General features: G+C 41.8%; 1 non-coding gene across 1 annotated transcript; it reads left to right on the forward strand.

Moving 5' to 3' along the window:
- The first annotated feature begins 11,283 nt into the window (after positions 1 to 11,283).
- TRNAR-UCU (transfer RNA arginine (anticodon UCU)) lies at positions 11,284 to 11,355 on the forward strand. The gene has a single exon. It is a non-coding gene; the product is annotated as a tRNA-Arg (tRNA).
- The last annotated feature ends 951 nt before the right edge of the window (positions 11,356 to 12,306 follow it).

Raw genomic sequence — 12,306 nt, forward strand, 5'->3', positions numbered from 1 at the left:
CGGCTATTCGCAATTCTCTTGTAATTGGTAAAATTACACTTCCCCACTGAATCAATCCATTTAAGCTAAGTTATGCCCCAATAACAAAGCATGCCCAAATCATACAAGTTCATAACTATAAAGATTTGTTTCTCACTCATCTTATGCTCCCATTGTGGGTCAGCTCTGGCTCTGTTCCATCATTCCAGGATTCAGGCTGAAGGAGCAGACCCTCATGGCACATTTCTACTAAAAATCAGTAGCTAAAACAAGTCCCATGGCCAAGCCTGATGTCAGTGGGGAGAGGATAACAGGGAGAGACAGCAAACATTTTGGCAATAATACAGTCTATCACAGCCTCCCATCCCTTGGAGTTATGTATGGCCATGTGACTTGCTTCATCTAATAAAATGTGAGCTAAAGCAATACCTTACTTCCAGTAGGGGACTTTAAGAGCCAGTGTGAATCGTCGTCTTTTCTTCTATATGAGCAATCAGTAGATGGTGGCTACTCCACCAGCCTGGGTCCCAGAGTGAGGACAGTGTAGAGCAGAGCCCCCAGCCAACCCTTCCTGGATATATAGTTTGAGGAAATAACAACCTTATTGTTTAAGTACTGAGGTTTGAAGGTTGTTTGTTACTGCAGCCTAAGCTAGACTGTCCAGCTCAATACACACCTCCTTTCGAAGACTTCACTGTGCTGACAGAGGACAGTGGGAGGTGCTCAGAACTGCACAGGGATTGACCAGTCAGGAAGCTGCTGATTTTTAAGGGGGACTAAAATACCACCGGAAATGTGACAAGGTTAAGAACATGGTATTTACAGAATTACTATTCAGAAATGTACAATGCATTGTTCATTCATTCATATATTAATCAATTCATTCAATAAATATTTATCAAGCACTTACCATGGGCCTGGGACAGTGTAGGCATTGAGGATACAGCAGTGAACAAACCAACATCTCCTCCTTCATGGAACTCACATTGGAGTAGTTGGAAAAGATGCATTGATAAGTCACTTGTGGGAGTGGTAAGCATGCTTGAACATGGGTAATGGCAGGGCTTTTCCTCTGTAGCTGCAAGTGAGGGGAGGAGCCGAACTCTTCAGAACAGGAGAGGGAGAGCTGTGGGGAACCCCAGAGAAGGTGGAGAACAAGGGCACCTAGTGTCACAAATAGTCTCTATGCACTAGATACATAGGGAATAGTAACATGAGGGACGATATGGACCAGATCTTCAGCATTTTTCAAAATTCTCTTGACAAATCAAGACCTAAAAAACAAATAAACAAAAACAAAACAACCCCCCCCCCCACTTCATTTTAGACCTACCATCTTTTTGCACTGGCTTGTGGAGGACTCTCTGTAAATACATAACTGAGCAGGACCCTATGGGGCCTTACTGGGATGGACCCCTCCCCCATATCCTCTGTTGTTGCTCCTCTCTGAAGTACCCAGAGAGTATTTCATGCATATTTCCTGAGTTTTTCAGGTGCTAAAACCACCACCAAATGGAAGAAATTAACTACGTGATGATCACAAGCACGTAGTTCCCAGACCTTCTGGCACCTAAGGATTGGTCACCATCAGCCAATCAGAGCATGAGCTGATCACATACCCTGGGATGCCCCTCCCTCACCTGGCCTTTAAAAATGCTTTGCTGAAACACTTTAAGGAGTTTGGGTTTTGGGGGGGCATGAGCCACCCGTTCTCCTTGCATGGCCCTGCAATCAACCTTTCTCTGCTCCAAACTTCATTGTTTCCGTATTGTTTGGCCTTGCTGTGCATCAGGCACTCGAACTTGTGTTCAATAACAAATAGTTTGACCAATCAGGGGATTTCAAGGTGCAGAGTTGGTTTTCCATCCCTCCATGATCAACCACCCACTGAACAGGTGGCCAAAACCAGGATACGGGTTTCACTATGCCTGTCTCCTTACTCCTCATCCAGGTGCCCATGGCAATCGTCCTCTGGCCACAGCCAAGTTTACTGTACTTTCAGGGAAGGTAAGTACCTGTTCATAGTTTAAATACCCGGTCCATTCAAAGAGATACCACTTCACATGCATTAGGATGGCTATTACCAAAAAAATAAAAAAGTGTTGGTGAGGATGTGGAGAAACTGGAACCCTTGTCTATTGCTGTCAGGGATGTAAAATGGGGCAGCCACTGTGTAAAAAAACTATGGCAGTTCCTAAAAAAGTTTAAACACAGAATTATCATATGATTTGGCAATTCCTAAGTATATATCCAAAAAGAAATTGAAAGCAGGACTCAAACAGACATTTGTATGCCTATGCTCATAGCAGCATTATTCACAATAGCTAAAAGTCCATCAATGCATATGTCCATCAACAAATGAATGGATAAACAAAATGTGGTATATCTGCGCAGTGGAATATTATTCACCTGTAAAAAGGAATAAAGCACTGACACATGGATGAACCTCGAAGACATTCTGCTCAGTGAAATAAGCCAGACACAAAAGGACAAATATTGTACGATTCAACTTATAGGAAGTACCCAGATTAGTCAAGTTCATAGAGACAGCAAGTAAAATAGTGGCTACCAAGGGCTAGATGGGGACAGCATGGAAGGGACTGGAGAATGGGGAGCGATGGTTTATCCAGTACAGAGTTTCAGTTTGGGATGACAGAAAAGTTCTGGAGGCGGATGGGTTGATGGTTGCACGACAATGTGAGTGTACTTAATAACATTGAATTGTACACTCAAGGGTTAAAGTGGTAAATTTTATGTTATACATATTTTACCACAATTAAAGAAAAACCAGAACTCTGATCCATTTGGGACCATTGGGCAGAGAGAAGATCTTACTGAGGGCAGCTTCGCATGCTACCTCTATCCTCCTGCCTCAGACTGACTCCTGGGTTCTTACTCCCCACCACCAGCTTCAGCTATTGGTGGCAGCAGGAAGGGGCGGGAGAGTCCCGTTCCCCACTGATCAAGTCCATCAGTGATTGGTGATTTCCCACCCAATGGTTCAAGACCTGTTGGGATCCCAGCTTCAGCAAATGCAATTCCAAATGTTTTAGGGTCAGCCAAATAGGGACTAACTCCCCCTCGGTTCCAGACTATACTTTGCTCTTGGTTCCAGTGAACCAAAAGTCATGAGCTACAAGGAATGCTTTAGTCCCGGTTAATTACAATGCAAACTGCTACCCACATTTTCTTATTCTTGTCTGAAGGTGGGGGTCTTCAGTCACCTAATAGCATCCAATCCCCAGAGCTAGTGTAGTCCACATGGCCATAGAAGCCAACAAAGGTTCTTACCCACCACCCACAGCCAAACCCCTGCTGCAGCAACCAGGTGACTGGGCGGGGGAGGGGGAAGAGGGCCACCTCCCTTTCACTGTTTCACTCAGAGTAGAAGTTCAGGCCTGTGGTGACATCGCAGATCCCCCATGTCCCTGAACTGGGACACTGATGTGCAAGCCCTTGGAAGGCAGCGTGGACACAAACAGAGCACTTAGCCAGCATGATGACTAAACCGGAGGGAGCTGAGGGCGAATGTTTCACCACCACATACTTATCCAGCAGAAAGACATCTCCAACAAAGGGCCTTGAGACCACATAATTCTCTCCATCATAGATCTTCAACTGACTTCACAGAAGAGGTGCAGCAGCCCTTGCAAAAGATGCATAACTGCAATAGCCACTCACAGTATTTTAATTCCATGTGCTTCCCCTGCAGAAGGGAAATTGTCACTTGACAGTGACAGTGACAGGGGATCTTAAGCCACATGTAGGGGCTTTCCTATAACAGTTACTTGTGTTCTCTCAGCTTCCGTTTCCCCATCTGCAAAATAGGGGTAAATAAAAGTTACCTGGCAGGTAGGCAGGTGCTTTTAATCATAGAAACTTAGAATCACGGAAGCTTTCAGCCAGCAAGGACCTTGGAGGGGTGGGGGCAGTCCCTGGGACATCAGCCACTCCTCCCAGACCAGGAGTTCCCTCTCCAACTTCCTTCCCACATGTTCATCCAGCTGACTTTATTTGCACGTTCCTGAAGACAGAGAGCTCGCTCCCTTTCAGTTCTTGAACAGCAACTCTGACTGATAGCAGTTTATTTCGACCTCCCACTTCTTGCTTCTAGCTCTGTTCTTTGAAACCACACAGTACAAATCAGTCTAAATTCTCTTCCCCATGACAAGCCTCTGACAATGTGAAGGTCAAGATTGAGTCCACCTCTAGGGAAAATATCTTTAGCTCATTTCACAGATGAGAAAATCGAGGTCCAGAGAGATACTGGGAATTGCTCAAGATCACAAGCCCAAATTCCCACGTGACCGACAGCAGAGCAAGGGTCATCTTGGAGTCTAACTAATACGCAACAAGGATGAGGAGGGATTCCCCAGAACCCCACCAGGCTCGAGACCCAGTCCTGGTTAGAGTTAGAGCTACGGTTAGTGGTCTCGTGGCCAGAACCCCATTCCTCTTCCTTATCCCTCACAGGGAAATCTTCAAACTGATGGCACAGTGGTTAAGAATCCGCCTGCCAATGCAGGGGACACGGGTTCGAGCCCTAGTCCGGGAAGATCCCACATGCCTCGGAGCAACTAAGCCCATGTGCTACAACTACTGAGCCTGTGTGTCACAACTACTGAAGCCCACACGCCTAGAGCCCGTGCTCTGCAACGAGAAGCCACTGCAATGAGAAGTCCATGCACCGCAACGAAGAGTAGCCCCTGCTCGCCACAACTAGAGAAAGCCCACACACAGCAACGAAGATCCAACGCAGCCATAAATAAATAAATAATAAATTTTTAAAAAATGCCATGCATGTTTTTGAACTTCTACTGCATATGCATGTACCCACAAACAATATAGGGTATTATTTTGTGCATTTCAAAAAAACGAACATAAATTGTGTCATACCATATCATTTTGCAACTTGATTTTTTTCAGTCTTCAGGGTGTTTTTATGTTATCCTTATTGGTTTATGTAGCTCTACTTAAGTTATTTCAAATACTATAGGGTAGTCCACTATCTGAACAAACCTCAGGTTATTTACCCATCCTTAACAGAGTGCTGATTAGATCTTTTGCACTTTTTACTATTATGGACAGAGCTGCAATGAACATCCTTGTACATGTCTCCCTGTGCATGTGGGTGAGGTTTCTCTAGGGCAAACATCTATTGATGGAATTGCTCAATCATTGTTCTCATCTTCAAGCTTGCCCAATATTGCCATATTTCCCACCAAAATAATGGCTCCAATATACACTCTTGCTGGAAATATGTGAGTTCCTGTTTCTCCACATCTTACCAACACAAATGTCATTAGCCTTAAAGACTAATTTTTAAGGATCTATTTCCCAACCTCTATCCCCACTAGTTGTTGAATTTATTATTCCAGTTTCTCTATTTTTACTTTTTTACTGTCTCATACATCATTTATTGGAAAAGCATCTCTAAAAATCGCATTTTAATTGTAGATTTGTAGATTTCTCCTAGTCTGTTAATTTTTGCTTTAGTATAATTTGAGGCTACATTATTGGGTCCATAGGGCTTTAGGTTCATTATAACTTCCTGGTGAGTTGTTTATCATTAAATGATTCTCTTATATACCTAACAAAGACTTTTGCCTTAAAATCTATCTCGTTTGTATCGATATTGACACACCTGCTTTCTTTAGGTTAGTGTCTGCCTATTATGTCTTTTCCACCAGTTTACAGGCATACCTCATTTTCTTTTGCTTTGCTGCACAGATACTGCAGTTTTTTTACAAATTGAAGGTCTGTGGCAACCCCGAGTCAAGCAAGTCTATTGGCACCATTTTCCAACAGCATTTGGTCACTGATGGTTAGCATTTTTTAACAATAAAGTATTTTAAATTAAGGTATGAACACTGTTTTTTAGATATGATGCTATTGCACACAGTAGACTACAGTATAATATAGGCATAACTTTCAAATGCACTGGGAAACCAAAAATTTGTGTAGGTCTTTTTTACTGCATATTCACTTTATTGCAGTAGTTAGAACCAAACCTGCAATATCTCTGAGATATGCCTGTACTTTGTTCTTTTGTGTCACTGTGTTTTAGGTGTGACCCTTGCAAATAGTATATAGACATGTCTTTATAAAAAAATCTTATCAGAGAACTCTGGTTAATTAAATTCATTTGCATTTATTGTGATTAATGACAAACATGTATTTATTTCTACAATCTTATATTTTTGTTTCTCATGTGGCTTTATGGAGATTTAATTTCTATACTATAAAACATACCATATTATTTTGCATTTCCATTTCCCACCATTTTTCTTTGATCTTTTTTTGTTTATATATAATGTAATAAACTAAATCAGAAATGAGTTAATACATGTAAAGTGCTTAGAAAAGAGCCCAGCACAAAGTAAGTGCTCAAAAAAATATATGTATTAGCTACCATTATAACAATTATTGTTATTTATAGATGTTTATTCTATATCAGTCTCTTGGGTGAGGTGGAATGACAGAGAAAATGAATAAAACAAACTGCTTTCCCTCAAGCATCCTGAAATCCAGTGCTAGAGACAGAGATATACAACAAGGAGAGAGGGGAAAGTAATAGGAATGGAAAAATAAATGATGCTCAAAGAGGGTAAATGACTTGCAAAGTTTTGCAGCTGGTAAGTGACAGAACTGGGATTTGAGCTCATTACTATCACATTCCTAAGCCTGAATTCTTAAGACTTAGTTCTTACCTTACTGCTTTGTAATGAACTTATGAGACCATGCATGTAAAGCATTTTGCACATAGTAAGAGTCCAGTAACTTACAGATGAGAATGACTGTGATGGCGATGACAGTGACAGTGGTGATGAGGATGATGGCAGTGGTAATGGTAGAGATGGTAATAGTGGGGGTGACTGTGATGAGGGTGGTAATGATGATGGTGGCGGTGGGGTACTAATGGGGATGCTATTGATGATGGTGGTGGTGGTGACGGTGATGCTTAGGTTAACCAACCATCCCCTAGTTTGCCCAGGACTGTTCTGGTTTCAGCACCAAAAGTCCTGAATCCCAGGAAATCTCTCAGACCCAGGCAAATCAGGACAGCTGGTCACCTTAGTGATAGCAATGGTGATGATGGAATGTCCAGGAGACCTTTTAGAAACCATCTAATCCAAGGGATCTAAACTTTTCTTGATCATAGACCATTTTGAGAATCAAGTGAAAGTTATTATTCCTTTCTTCTCTTATCAAAATCTTTTGCAGGCTAAGAATATCTGATCTCCTCCAATCATTCCATTTCTCAGATCGAGAAACTGAGGTCTTTGCCTCAGAGATTTGGTCCCAGCATGGACAGGTCCTCTGCTAACATTGAAGTGTGCAAGGCAGCATCTGAATCTGCTCTCTGACAGCTCAGGGCTGTCCTGATTTTATATTCTATAAGGAAGAGAGGACCTTCTCACTCCTTCATGACCTATCTGAGAGTTGCGTGTGGTCAGATGAAATGATCTTACAAGTCCTTGAGAATAAAACCCAGAGAATAAAACCCAGATGGATTGAACCAGAGCGTGAAGACAGTTTTCTGGATACTAACCCACTCTCCCATGCAAAACGGCTCCTGGGTTAAGTCGAAGTTCAGGTAAATGAAGCCAAATTCATGAACTCATGGAAGCACACAGATTACAGAGAAAGCTGGATGAGTAGAGAAATTAGCCTTACTGGTTTGTCTAAGACTGAGGGATTCCCAGGATGTGGTAACCAGGACTGAATATAACACATTCATGAAAGAGCCACAGAGATACAGTGGACACTCTTTTGTGACCTCCCCAGCACCCATTCCCCACCTTCCCTATCATATCAGAATTTTCCAACCATTAGAAGTTGGATAATTCTAATCTCACCTCTGGGTGCGGTGGCAATGAATGATTTACCTGCTTGACCTGGGGGCCACAGATAGAATTCAGGATGTCCATATAGGAAAGTGCTTATATCTTAATTTTCACCAGCCTCTCACTGAAATTTATCATTTTCTTTCATTATAAATATAGGTAGCAAACCACAGTCACATGATCAGTACCTGTGTCTGTCACCAGTGGAAATCACAGATATTCATATTACATTGCAGTGGTTGCAAACCTCTCAAAATATCCTTTACGTTCATTATTACTTCTAAATTAAAATAATTATTAAACTTGCTGCTGAATACATGTGATCAAAATGTTCTCATCTGCTGCTCCTGCATTGCCAGCCAATATCAGGTAACTCTGTGCCTAGTAGATGTTCAGTCACCAAACAGTTATGTCTCGTGGTCTCATATCAGTGACCCAGGTATGTTAATTGCTTTCCAGGCTCCTTTCCCTACATAGTTTGTTGATCAACAAGCGGAAGGCGGTAAGTCAAAGTTCACCTCACTGTTTAATGTTCTTATTAAAACTGGGTAAGTGTCTCACGTTGATGTGTCATTTTAAAATAAAATTAAAGCTTTGACTTGTTGGTATTTAAAATATCTTATTATATTAAGTATCTATAAAAATACATATATTACCCCATCATAAGTTTGTTTATTCATTATTTTAATATAATTGGTTACCTTTGTAGTCTTATATATTTTATTTTGTGCATTTAAAACATTCTGAGGAGTCCTTAAGCTTCACCAGACTGTCAGAGGCCCATGGCACAGAAGAGGTTAAGAACCACTGGCTGACCCGCCCTCCAATCCTGTTTTTTTTTAAGTTTAATTCATTATTTATTATTTTATTCCTCTTTTATTTATTCTTCAGAGCATATCTCAGCTTTTAATACACTATATAGTCCATATTTTAAAATCATCTGGGACTTCCCTGGTGGTCCAGCGGTAAAGAATCCGCCTTGCAATGCAGGGGGCGCCGGTTCGATCCCTGGTCAGGGAACTAAGATTCCACATGCTGTGGAGCAACTAAGCCCGCACGCCAAAACTACTGAGCTCGAGCTCCTCAACTAGAGAGCCCGCATGCTGCAAACTACAGAGCCCACCTGCCCTGGAGCCTGCACTCCACAACTAGAGAGAGAAAACCCACACGTCACAACTAGAGAGAAGCCCGTGCACCGCAACTAAGACCCGATGCTGCCAAAAATAAATAAATACATCTTAAAAAAATAAAAATAAAATAAAATCATCTGTTCATCTTCACTAGAAAATAAAACCCACAAGGACAGAAAATGAAACCAACATCAGAGAAAGAAGTCAGACCAGTGAGATGACAAGAAATTAGGCCCTTGGTGACATTGTTGGGCAGCTTGATCAAGCCTCACCTGCTGTGAGATCTACTTCTGCCTTTCTTAGTTGCATGAACAAATAGACTCTCTTTATTTTTTTTTTAACAAATTTGAATTGGCTGTTCAGTTGGCTATAACTAAAAGTATCCTAAGTGACATACAGGCAATAAGCAGAAACACATTTAATTAATTCATACCACAAACATTTAACCAACCCCTACACTATACCTAGTCACTGGGCATACACGAAGGTTAATAGAACCCTGCCCTCCTGGAACACATCCCTTCCAGTAAGAAAGACAGAAAAGAGCACACATATCACAATACTGTGTATGATGGATACACTGGGACAGCACCCTCCTTCCAGTGTGCTCTCCCAGGGCCCCTGGCAGCCAGGCTCAGGGGATTTATGTAAAGGGCAATCAGATTCACTTACGCCAGATTTAGGAAAATGGAAGCGAGATGGAGGCCATCTTCCCGTTGTTTTTGCCATTTCGCCTAGCAGCACAATTGTGGAGACATTTGGTTTTTCAGAAGCACAGTTAGTAACGATGTGGTTTCCCTTGCTTGGTAGACATTGAGAATAAGACTGGACACTCATTCATTCTGCTACCAAGGATTATAGCAGGCATGGCTTGGTACCTTAGTGGCAGCTTCTTAGCTGTGGCAGTGATGTGGTTCTGGAGCCTAATCTTTCTAATTAGAGCCGTGCTCTTGATTGTCGAGTTCTGAGAGCTGTTCTTGAAAATTCGAACTGGAGCCTCTTTCTTCAGCTCACCCCATCATTCTGTGAGCCACTTAGCACCCTGAAAAATTCCTTCCTGCTTAGACTAGCCGGCATGTAACTGAATCCTGATTGAAACACAGTGTGTTCAGTGATATAACTGCATTTTAAATAAGTCTAGAGCGGTCGCAGTGTTCCAAAGAAAAGCCAGTGATGGAACTAGATTCTGAAGGAAGAGTAAGGGTTGATAAGACAAATAACAGCAGTGGTCATATGAGTTTGAGAATAGACCTAACTGTGAAAAGTAGCACAACAAAGTTTCCAAAAGAAAAAAGTAAAGAATATATTTCTGACTTTGGGGGAGGCAAAAGTTTCATCAGCAGGGCAAAACAAGCATCGTAAAAGAAAAAAATAATAAATTGGATTCCATTAAAATTAAGAACTACTGTTCATCAGAAGACAACAGTAAGGGAGTGAAAAGATAAGACAGAGATTGGTGAAGGTATTTGCAAAATATATTTGCAAAACGTATGTCAATAAAAGGACGCACTTCTCAAGAAGCGTCTACAAGATGACCCAATTTAAAAATGGGCAATAGAGTTCAACAGATATACAGTGGAATATTATTCAGCCTTTAAAAAGAAGGAAATCTTGCCATCTGTAACAACATGAACAAAATTGGATGTCAACGTGTTAAGTATAATAAGCCAGACAGAAAAAGACAAATATTGTGTGGTACGATATTACTGACATATAAAATCTAAAAAAAACCACAGTCAAACTCATGAAAACAGTCTACAATGGTGATTGTTAGGGGTTGAGGGAGAGGAGAAATAAGGAATGACTGGTCAAAAAGAACAAACTTTCTGTTATAAGATGAATAAGTTCTGAGGATCTAATGTACACTAATGTATGGCATGTGTGGCATGGTGACTATGGTTAATAATACTGTCTTATATACTTGAAATTTGCTAAGAGAGTAGCTCTTAAGCATTCTCATCCCCCCGTCCCCCGCCAAAAGGAACTCTATGAGGTGATGAATGTGTTCAAAAACGTAATTGTGGGAATAGTTTTATAGTGTATATGTATATCAAATCACCACTTCACCAAATGTACTGATACATATTACCAAATGTACCATATGTATATCAATCATCACTTTATCAGATGTATACTTTAAATACATTACAATTTCATTTGCCAATCATACCTCAATAAAGCTGGGGGAAATAAGTTAAACAAGCACTTCACACACACACACACACACACACAAAAGGGTATTCAACTGTCCAGTAAGCATATAAAACAGTGCCCAACATCACTGGTCATCAGGGAAATGTAAATTAAGAACATGTGATACTGGGACTTCCCTGATGGTCCAGTGGTTAGGACTCTGTGCTTCTACTGCAGGGGCCCAGGTTCGATCCCTGGTCGAGGAACTAAGATCCCGCATGCCGCGTGGTGCAGCCAAAAAAATATAGATCGCATGATACCACTACACTCCTGCTTCAGACATCAGCTCAAGTAGCACTTCCTCAGTGAAGCCATCCACCCCTTTTCAGGCAGGTTGAATCTTCTTGTTATGGAAGGTCATAGCTCTGGCTACCTTTCCATCATCATAGCCCTTGACACATTTAGAACTTCACATGTGTTTGTGTGGCTATTGGGTTTATATCCATCTCCTCCATGGGACTACCAGCCCCGGGATGGTAGGCACGATGTCTGCTGCTGACCATTGTGTCCTCAGTGCCTGGAACAAGGCCAGGCACAGGATAGGTGCACAATACATAGTTGGTGAATGAATGAATGAAAAGAGTGAGTGAGTGAAGGAAGGAAGAAGGCATTATTATTGCCATTTCACAGGAGAGGAAACTGAGTCTCCATTTCAAGAAATGTGTCCATTTCAAGAAATGTGTCCAAAGTCACCTTATTCACCTGTAGTCATTATGCACCTACTAGGGAGTGGAGCAGTTGTCCTGCCTTGGTTACAGAATGTTCTAAAGACTCTTAGCTGGGTGGAGGCATCTCACTCAGACTGTGCTGGGTGATCTTAAGAGTTCTCAGAAAAGCCTAAACAGTCCAATAAGATGAGGTCATGGCTCAGGCTGGCCTGTCTCCAGGCACTAGTTAAGATCTTGGGATTCAACTCAGAGAAGAGACCAACCCAGTGCACATTCTGGCTTACTGCCCAGAGGAGAGTTGGCACAGGACGCCATGGTGTTCTGCCCTCTCTCTCTGGGCAGCCAGTGGCACGGTGTAGCCTCATATCAGGGTGGGACATCCACACATTCACAAACACACAATTTTAGCACCTGCTTCTATGTGTGTATATACCCAAGAGATATGAAAACAGCTATTCAAACAAACACTTGTACATGAGTGCTCATAGC

This window comes from Tursiops truncatus, chromosome 1, assembly GCF_011762595.2.
Source record: "Tursiops truncatus isolate mTurTru1 chromosome 1, mTurTru1.mat.Y, whole genome shotgun sequence".
NCBI classification, from domain to species: domain Eukaryota; kingdom Metazoa; phylum Chordata; class Mammalia; order Artiodactyla; family Delphinidae; genus Tursiops; species Tursiops truncatus.